Raw genomic sequence first — 10,710 nt, 5'->3', positions numbered from 1 at the left:
GAAAACAAATTGAAAGAGAAACGCTGGAGTACATAGCTGGAATATGCTTGCCCACTTTATTGCTACAACACTACCGCTAACACTAGGAAGTGAGAACAAAGATACGAGATAAAAAGGAGATCAAACCCATTTCATACGCATAACACTTTTGGAATTTGAATAAGGAAATGATTTCCAATTTGAGCTACGTATGGAAAGAGGCAACTGGGCCCGCAAGAACAAGTCCACGCCACGCCAAGCCAGCGCAGTGCCAAGCCAACAGTCCGCGCCATGCCCAGCCGACAGTTCACGCCATACCAAATCCAAGCTAGCGTCCATTCCAAGCCAGCATCCACGCCAAGCCAGCGCCCATTCCAAGCCGATCCAGCGGTAACAACTTGCATCTTTCCAGCACCAGTATCTTGCATCCTTCCAGCGCTAACAACTTGCATCTTTCCAGCGCTAACAGCTTGCATCTTTATAGCAGCTTGCATCTTCCCTGCGCCAGCAGCTTGCATCCTTCCAGCATTGCTCTTGAACGCCCAGTAAAAGGGAATCATCCATCTAATTTCATTACACGAAAAGATCAGGAACGACTTCTCCAAAATCGAAGCAAAGAAAAATCAGCAACCCCCCTGATTTCACAAAGACTCCTTTCCCTGTCAGGAGATGCATGATTTCTGGGGACTTCGCCCGCAAAATCGTACACTCTATGATGAAATATTTATGTGAGATTCTATATTTCCCTAAGGCGCAACGTCAAGGAATATTTGCATCCCTCAACCGCGCTGCATCAGGGAAGTAGCTGTTTTCAACCAGAGAAGCCGTTCCCAAACCCCAACCTCTCCTGGAAAGCACGATTGATAGATGGAACTGGGGACTCCTAACCATTTTTCGCTTGAAGGGTGTCCAGTTTGACAGCACACTGATTAACGCAGCCGCTCCGCTTCAACATCCTCCAGCAGCGACTCCGCTTCAACGATCACTACGACAGCCGCTCCGCTTCAACGCTCGCTCCAGCAGCCGCTCCGTTTCAGCGTTCTCTCCATAAGCTTCTCCAGGATCCGAAGACGAGGCTTCAGCGTTCGGCTTCTTAAGTTTCAACATATTCTCCAAGATCCGAAGCTGCTTCAACGACGCTTCTTCCGGCAAAGGGTCGTACCACCACGTTCCCCATGTCAAGGATCATGATCACAGCCAACCAATCTTCGTAGTCATGGATAGTTTGCTCGCTTACGCATCCAGCCAATCCTTTTACTTCCACGGATGCCCGTACAACTCTAGCCAATTCATTTACTTCCACGGATGCCCATACAATTCCAGCCAACCTACTTTGTTACCACGACAATGTAGTCTCTTCTGATTACATATGCTACCAAGAATTGTTGCCGCTCATTTGTTGATACCAGCCAGAGCTTCACCACAACAGCAATCACTACAAAGATGGAAACATGTAAACCATACTTGAGGACTGAGGATATACACGGAATTCCTTCACTGTCAAAGATCAGAAGACACAGTCAACCAAAAGGCCATATCCGCAACAAGGTCATCTACTCTTCAAGGGTGCAGCGCAAGAATATCATCACCTCTCTGTCTAAAAGACGCCTTCAACACTTTACAAGGCCGCGGAGGATCCCAAGCCTGCTCATAGAAAAACAACTTCAGAAACTGAAGAAAAATGCGACTGGGGACTTCTCTTCGCATTCCATCGACGACCATCAAAGACTCATGAGATAACTCCAGAGACGCGGCTGAAACATTTTCTTGAAGAAACAGAGGGAGCCATGATAAACAACATAACTCTCTCATTCCTACATCTTCGCTATCCAGAATATTTCGTCCATGCGATATCCTGAGCATCCCAGCGTCACATCCAGAAGAGTACGATAAGCTTGTATCAAATCACGTGGACGTGTATTGAAGGCGATGCAATGAAAATAGGATACACATTGGGACTACCAGCATGAGACGCTTTCACTCCACTCAACCAGGTTATTTCTGATTTTAACATCATCACTGTCAAAGTTTCACAAGCCGCAGGAATTTCTCAACACGAAGCCGTACATGTACACCGAAGACTTCAAGAGCACGCCACAAAGATACATTCACATATTCATCCATGCCATCGGATCAAACCGAAGTATAACTGGGGACTTCTTACCACATCTCATTCCATACGATAGTCCAAGATTCAGAAGATGGTTCGAAGGATGTCGCTTGGAACAAAGTCCTGGAAGACTTGATAGAAGCACATCGGCAGCGGAACGTCTCCCTATTTCATCCGGGGGCGCCAGAAGTTTTCGACCATACAAGTATTCACAGCACATCATCATCACAATCAGAAGGTCCAGGCACTGAACAACCTAAAGCCGAGGATGGACCGACACCGCAACCACAATCTCCAAGATTAACAATCTCCAAGATTAACCCTGGCATGATCGTTGCGAGCATATATTCTATCCATCCGTCCCAAGAATGCAATGGAGTTTGGTAAATTTTGGAATCCATTGGAGAGACACTGCAGACGAAAGCGCGGATACAAACGAGCAACAGAAAACAGAAGAAGGTCAATACCTCTTTTCATACGGACGAAGTTTCTAGAGCTTTGCACAGAAGAAAGTTCTATTCTTGCTCCATTAACGGGAACAGATGACCCGGCGCGACTATGCTACCCCGGGCCCGCAACATCCCTCCTGAATTCTTCCTGAGTTTCACTTTCGGGCTGTTTTCACCTCCTAAACGAGCTCAAAACCTAAATATTCCCGCGTAAGGAGATAGGAAATTCTTTTCCGGTCAGATGGAGTGGAGGACCGTCAAAATCCGGGTTCGTACGATAAGTCTACAATGATTTTAGTAAGGAGCGCTAATTAGGGTTTCGGCATCCCAGACCCTGATTTCGACAAAGTTGCCAGGCGCCATCACTACCATTTGATAACCGAAGTTCCAGCGTCATCACCATCGTTTGGTATCCGAAGTTTTGAAACTAGTTTACACCATTCTGCGGACTGAAGACAGTTTCCACCATCCCGCTGACCGAAGCCAGTTTCCTCCCATTCCAAGCCGACCAACGCCCGCGGCTCCCATTCTTAGCCGACCAACGCCTGCGGCTCCCATACCAAGCCGACAATTTACATCTCACCACTTCACGGTCTAGCAAGCAACACCACAAGTAGAATCTATGCACGGCCGCCAACACGAGAATCACGAACTCTCCTTACCTCTCGAAAAAGGTTAGTCGGGTCTTCTTGACCATCTTTTCACGAATTGTCATTTCGATTTTGTCCTCGCCTGTCACTGTCTTATGCTTACCCCGCAACAATGCTCCTGTTCCGAGCTAAGCAGGGGACTTAATGTAGATGGTGGTTTTTAGCTTAAGGTTAAAATCGTAAAACCTTACATCTGACATGACGTCACTAGGACCATTAGCGCATTTATTGAATCATTCAACACGCCTACGTCAGAATTACCAGGGTACCTTTTTTTACATATATATGTGTCATGTTCCACGGTAGAACCCTTAGTATTGGCCGACATCACCTTCGTACACCAAAACCTAAATTCTTACACCATTATATCAATGGAAAACCATGCCAGCACGTCTCCGCACCAAGGAATGCCAACCATGCCAGCCACATCTCCGTGCCAAGGCATGCCAACCATGCCAGCCACACCACTGTGCCAATGGAAAACCATGCCAGCCACGTCTCCGCGCCAAAACATGCCAACCATGCCAGCCGCGCCACCGTGCCAATGGCAAGCCGTGCCAGCCACTCCGCGCCAAGGCATATCAACCATGCCAGTCGCACCACCATGCCAATGGAAAACCATGCCAACCACGTCTCCGCGCCAAGGCATGCCAACTATGCCAGCCGCACCACCGTGCCAATGTAAAACCATGTCAGCCACGTCTACGCGCCAAAGCATGCCAGCCGCGCCACCATGCCAGCCACGTCTCCACGCAAAGGCATGTCAACCATGCCATCCACACCACATAGGCCAATGTCATGCCGTGATTCCACACCTCCGCGCCAAGGCATGCTAACCATGCCAGCCACGCCACCGTGCCAATGGCAAACCATGCCAGCCACGATTCCATGCCAAAGCCATGTCGGCCCCGCTACATGCCGCTGGGTGCCAAAACGAAGGGTTGCAACAATCAATGGCCACCCTTCCATATGAGATGCAGATCTTTGCCGTCCAAGGTCGCCAGCCAACGCATGGTAACCTTTGACCCAACGCCAAAACCCTAGTTTTGGCTACGCCTAAACCGCGCCAAGGCATGCCGACCATGCCACATGTGCCAATGGCATGCCGTGCTAGACACCTTGCCGCGCATAAACCATACCATGTCGGCCTTCCCTTTACGGATGCCAAAATGAAGGCGTGCGACAATCAACGACCACCCTTCTATCTTAGATTCAAATCTTAGTCGTCCAAGGTCGACAGCCAACGCATGGTAACCTTTGGCCCAACGCCAAAATCCTAGTTTTGGCTACGCCTAAACCGCGCCAAGGCATGCCGACCATGCCGCATGTGACAATGGCATGTCGTGCCATCCACCTTGCCGCGCCTAAACCATGCCATGCCGGCTTTCCCCTCACGGCTGCCAAAACGAAGGCGTGCAACAATCAACGGCCAACCTTCCATCTTAGATGCAAATCTTAGCCGTCCAAGGTCGCCAGCCAACGCATGGTAACCTTTGGCCTAGCCTAAACCGCGCCAAGGCATGCCGACCATGCCACATGTGCCGATGGCATGCCGTGCCAGCCACCTTGTCGCGTCTAAACCATACCATGTCGGCCTTCCCTTCACGGCTGCCAAAACAAAGGAGTGCGACAATCAACGGCCACCCTTCCATATTAGACACAAATCTCTGCCGTCCAAGGTCACCAACCAACACATGATAACCTTTGGCCCAACGCCAAAACCCTAGTTTTGGTCACGCCCAAACCGCGCCAAGGCATGCCGGCCATGCCACATGCGCCAATGGCATGCCAGCAACCTTGTCGCGCCATACCATACCGGCCTTCCCTATGTGGTTACCAAAACAAAGGCTTGCGATGATCAATGGACATCCTTCCATCTAAGATGCAAATCTTATCCGTCCAAGGTCGCCAACCAACGCATGGTAACCTTTGGCCCAAAACCCTAGTTTTGGTCACGCCCAAACCGCGCCAAGACATGACGGCCATGCCACATGTTCCAATGGCATGCCAGCAACCTTTCCGCGCCATACTATGTCGACCTTCCCTATGCGGTTACCAAAAAAAAGGCTGGCGACGATCAACAACCATCCTTCCATCTAAGATGCAAATTTTAGCCGTCCAAGATCGCCAACCAACGCATGGTAACCTTTGGCCCAATGCCAAAACCTTTGTTTTGGCCACGCCCAAACCGCGCCAAGGCATGCCAGCCATGCCACATGTGCCAATGGCATGACAACCACCTTGCCGTGCCATACCATGCCGGCCTTCCCTATGCGACTACCAAAACAAAGGCTTGAGAAGATCAACGGCCACTTTTCCATCTAAGATGCAGATTTTAGCCGTCCAAGGTTACTAGCTAATGCATGGCAACCTTTGTCCCGACGCCAAGCCCTAGTTTGGTCGCGCCCAAACAAAGCCAAAACCCTAACTTTTGGCCGCGCCTAAACTAGGTTATATTAAAGCTGTACCGGGCATGCTTTCATGCCACTGACTACCAAACGAAGGGTTGCAATAATCAACGGCTACCCTTCCTCTCAAGATGCAAAATCTCGACCGTCGAAGGTCACCACCGAGCCGGAAAGTCTCCCAAGCTCAACTTGCCGAACAACAACATGCTACATGTTTTCCACGAAAACACTCGAGACATCAACACATGTCACAAACTGGGGGATGCTCATTGGGTATTGGTTTGGCGGTTTACAGCGTGCGGCGTACACTATGCCCTTTATAAGACAGTGTCATAAGGATGAGGCGGTTAGTAAATCAGGGAGTAATGGTGAAACTCTTTCTTTTATGGAACATCAATTCCAGGCGTTACCGGTTACCACCTCCTCCCATTTACTTATCCGTTTTCCATTTCTTACGAGACCAGAGTACGTTTCACTTCGACTTGTATAAATAGGTCTTACCTATTTCCACCGAGTAACAAATTCAGTTTAGGAGGATACAACACTCAGAAAATATTTTCTAACTTTCCATCTGTTAGCTTCCCACTTTCTGATACAAGCCGTGAAACAACTACTCTTCCAGAATCAACTATTCTGGTCTCAACAATTTCTTCGCTTCCCTTTCCAAAACCAACCCTTCTCCTTCACTTTGTGACCGAAGCAAGTCTGGAACGACCATTTCTTGGTTTAGGATGGAGTTTGTACAGATTGATATCTCGAATCTAAAGTACTCCCTTGCAGTACATTATTTAGGGTTTAAACTCGTTTCTCACCCACACACCCGAAATTACCAAAATCAGCAGAAATAGTTTTCACCCTCAAACACCACCACAAGAGTCACGTCAACCCCAGATTAAGATGGCAAGGAATACTGTTAACATCCGGTGCAGGCACTTCAGCAGGACGTGCGTTTATAGACGAAGAGGCTCGCGTTGCTCTTGAACACCAAGTATAAGGGAATCAGCAAACCAATTTCATCACACGTGAAGATCAGGAACGACTTTTCCAAAATCGAGGAAAAGAAAATCAGCAACCCTCCTGAGTTCACAAAGATTCTCTTCTTGTCAGGAGATGCATGATTTTCAGGGACTTCGCCCACAAAATCGTGATGTCTATGATGAAACACTTATATGAGATTCTATATTTCCCCAAGGAGCAGCGTCAAGACATATTTACATCCCTCAACCGCACTGCATCTGGAAAGCAGCTGTTTCCAGCCAGAGAAGCCGTTCCCAAACCCCAACCTCTCCTGGAAAGCACAATTGATATATGGAACTGGGGACTCCTAACCATTATTCGCTTGAAGGGTGGCCAGTTTGACAGCACGCTGATTGACGCAGCCGCTCCGATTCAACGTCCTCCAGCAGCGTCTCCGCTTCAACGTTCGCTCCAGCGGCCGCTCCACTTCAGCGTTCTCTCCATAAGCTGCTCCAGGATCCGAAACCGAAGCTTCATCGTTTGGATCCTTAAGTTTCAACGTCCTCGCCAAGAGCCGAAGCCGCTTCAACGCCGCTCCCTTCTGCCAAGGATCGTACCGTGTCCGCCACTCCTTCCTGCAAAGGGTCGTGCCACCACACTCCCCATGTCAAAGATCATGATCGCAGCCAGCCAATCTTCGTAGTCATGGCCACCTTTTGATCCTTTCCCCAAAACTTGTGATCATGGACAGTTTGCTCGCTTACACATCCAGCCAATCCTTTTACTTCCATGGATGCCCATATAATTGCAGCCAACCTACTTTGTTTCCATGACAATGTAGTCTTTTCTGATTACATCTGCTACCAAGAACTGTTGCCGCTTGTTTGTTGATACCATACAGAGCTTCACCGCAACAGTAATCACTACAAAGGTAACCCGTACTCCTCTATATTTTAGTTTCATGCGGAAGAAGTAACAAAATCACCAGTACGAACGCATGATGGTGATGTGTTTATCATGGTCAACCCACTGACCATATAAGATGGAAACATGTAAACCATACTCGGGGACTGAGGATCTACACGGAATCCCTTCACTATCAAAGCTAAGAAGACACAGTCAACCAAAGGCCATAGACACAACAAGGTCATCTACTCTTCAAGGGTGTAGCGCAAGAATATCATCACCTCTCTGTCTAGAAGACGCCTTCAACACTTTACGAGGCCGCGGTTGATCCCAAGCCTGCTCAGAGGAAAACAACTTCGGAAACTAATAAAAAATGCGACTGGGGACTGCTCATCGCAGTCCATCCCGACGACCATCAAAGACTCATGAGATAACTCCAGAGACGCGGATGAAATATTTTCTTGAAGAAACAGAGGGAGCCACGATAAACAATATAACTCTCTCATTCCTACCTCTTCGATATCCAGAATATTTCGTCCATGTGATATCCTGAGCATCCCAGCGTCACATCCAGAAGAGTACAATAAGCTTGTATTAAATCCCATGGACATGGATTCAAGGCGATGCAATGAAAGTAGGCTACACATGGGGACTACCAGCATGGGATGCTTTCACTCCCCTTAACCTGGTTATTTATGATTTCAACATCATCATTGCCGAAGTTTTACGAGCCGTGGGAATTTCTCAACATGAAGACGTACATGTGCATCGAAGACTCCAAAATCACTCCACAAAGATACATTCACATATTCGGCCATGCCATCGGATATAACAGAAATATAACTTAGGACTGCTCACCGCATCCCATTCCATGCGATGGTCCAAGATTCAGAAGCTGGTTTGAAGGATGTCTCTTGGAACAAAGTCCTTGAAGACTTGATAGCAGCACATCGATAACATAATGTATCCCAACTCATCTATTTCATCCTATGGCTTCGGAAGATTTCTACCATCCAATCATCCACAACATATCATCATCGCGATCAGAAGGTCCAGACACTGAATAACCTAAAGTCAAGGATGGATCGACAACGCAACCACAATCCCCAAGATTAGCCCTGACATGATCGTTGCTGAGCATATATTTCATCCATCCATCCCAAGAATGCAATGGAGTTCGGAAAATTTTGGAATCCACTGGAGAGACACTGCAGGCGAAAGCACGGATCCAGGCGAGCAATAGAAAACAGAAGAGGGTCGATACCTCTTTTCATGCAGACAGAGTTTCTAGAGTTTGAACAGAATGAAGATTCCTTCTTGCTCCATGAACAAGAATAGATGACTGGTCGCGACTATGCCACCTCGGGGCCCGCAACATCCCTCCTGAATTCTTCCTGAGTTTTGCTGTCGGACTGTTTTCACCTCCTAAACGATCTCAAAACCTAAATATTCCATCTCCAAGAGATAGGAAATTCTTTTCCGTTCAGAATGGATGTTCGGACCGTCAAAATCCTAGTTCGTACGAGAATTATACAACGATTTTAGTAAGGAACGCTAATTAGGGTTTCGGCATGCCAAATCCTAATTTAGACATAGTTGTCAGGCGCCATCACCACCATTTGGTAGCCGAAGTTCCGAAATCAGTTCACATCCTTCCACGGATCTGAAGACAGTCGTCATCCTTCCACGGAACTGAAGCCATTCGTCATCCTTCCACGGGACTGGAGCCAGTTTCCACCATTCTGCGGACTGGAGCCAGTTTCCACCTGGACCGAAGACAGTTTCCACCTCTACCACTCCGCGGCCTAGCTAGCAGCACCACGAGCAGAATCTACGCAAATCCACCAACACAAGAATCACGAATTCTCCTTACCTCTCGAAAAAGGTTAGACGGATCTTTCTGACCATTTTTTCATGACTTGCCATTTCGATTTTGTCCTTGTCTGTCACCATCTTATGCTTACCTCGCAACAATGCCCTGTTCCGAGCTAAGCAGGGGACTTAATGTTGATGGTGGTTTTTAGCTTAGGGTTAAAATCGTAAAACCTTAGTCAGACTTTCCAATGGCATGCCATGCCATCCACATCTCCGCGCCAAAGGCATGCCAACCATGCCAGCCGCACCACCGTGCCAATGGCATACCATGCCAGCCACATCTCTACGCCAAAGGCATGCCAACCATGCCATGGCGCACCACCGTGCCAATGGCATGCCAACCATGCCATGGCTCACCACCGTGCCAATGACATGCCATGCCAGCCACATCTCCGCGCCAAAGGTATACCAATCATGCCAGCCGCACCATAGTGCCAATGACATGCCATACCAGCCACACCTCCGCACCAAAGCCATGACGACCATGCATCCATGCCGCTGGCTACCAAACAAAGGGTTGCAATAATCAACGACCACCTTTCCTTCTGAGATGCAAATCTTAGCCGTCCAAATTCGCCACCAAACGCGTGGCAACTTTTGGCCCAATGCCAAGCCCTAATTTTGGCCGCGCCTAAACTATGTCAAAGCCTTAATTTTGTCCGCGCCTAAAACTATGCCAAAATCCTAGATTGGTCGCGCCTAAACCATGCCAAAGCCACGCCGGCCATGCCTCTATGCCGCTGGCTGCCAAACGAAGGGTTGCAATAATCAATGACCACCCTTCCTTTTGAGATGCAAATCTCAGCCGTCCAAGTTCGCAACCAAACGCGTGACAACTTTTGGCCCAACGCCAAGCCCTAATTTTGGTCGCGCCTAAACTATGCCAAAACCCTAATTTTGCCCGTGTCTAAGACTATGCGAAAATTCTAGCTTGGCCGCGCCTAAACCACGCCAAAATCCATGTCGGCCATGCCTCCATGCCGCTGGCTTCCAAACGAAGGTTTGCAACAATCAACGGCCACCCTTCCTTTTGAGATACAAATCTTAGCCTTCCAAGTTCGCCACCAAACGCGTGGAAACTTTTGGCCCAATGCCAAGCCCTAATTTTGGCCGCGCCTAAACTATGCCAAAACCCTAATTATGACCGCGCCTAAAACTTTGCCAAAATCCTAGCTTAGACGCGCCTAAACCATGCCAAATCCATGCCGTCCATGCTTCCATGCCGCTGGCCGCCAAACGGAAAGTTGCAACAATCAACAGCTATCCTTCTTCCTGAGATGCAGATCTCAGCCGTACAAACTTACCACCAAACGACTTGTGGCAATCTCATGGATACGGTGCCAAATCCCTAATTTGGCTACGCCAAAGTCATGCCG

This window comes from Papaver somniferum, chromosome 11 (genome assembly GCF_003573695.1).
Source record: "Papaver somniferum cultivar HN1 chromosome 11, ASM357369v1, whole genome shotgun sequence".
Taxonomy (NCBI): Eukaryota; Viridiplantae; Streptophyta; class Magnoliopsida; order Ranunculales; family Papaveraceae; genus Papaver; species Papaver somniferum.
Note: the sequence above shows the minus strand (reverse complement) of the source record.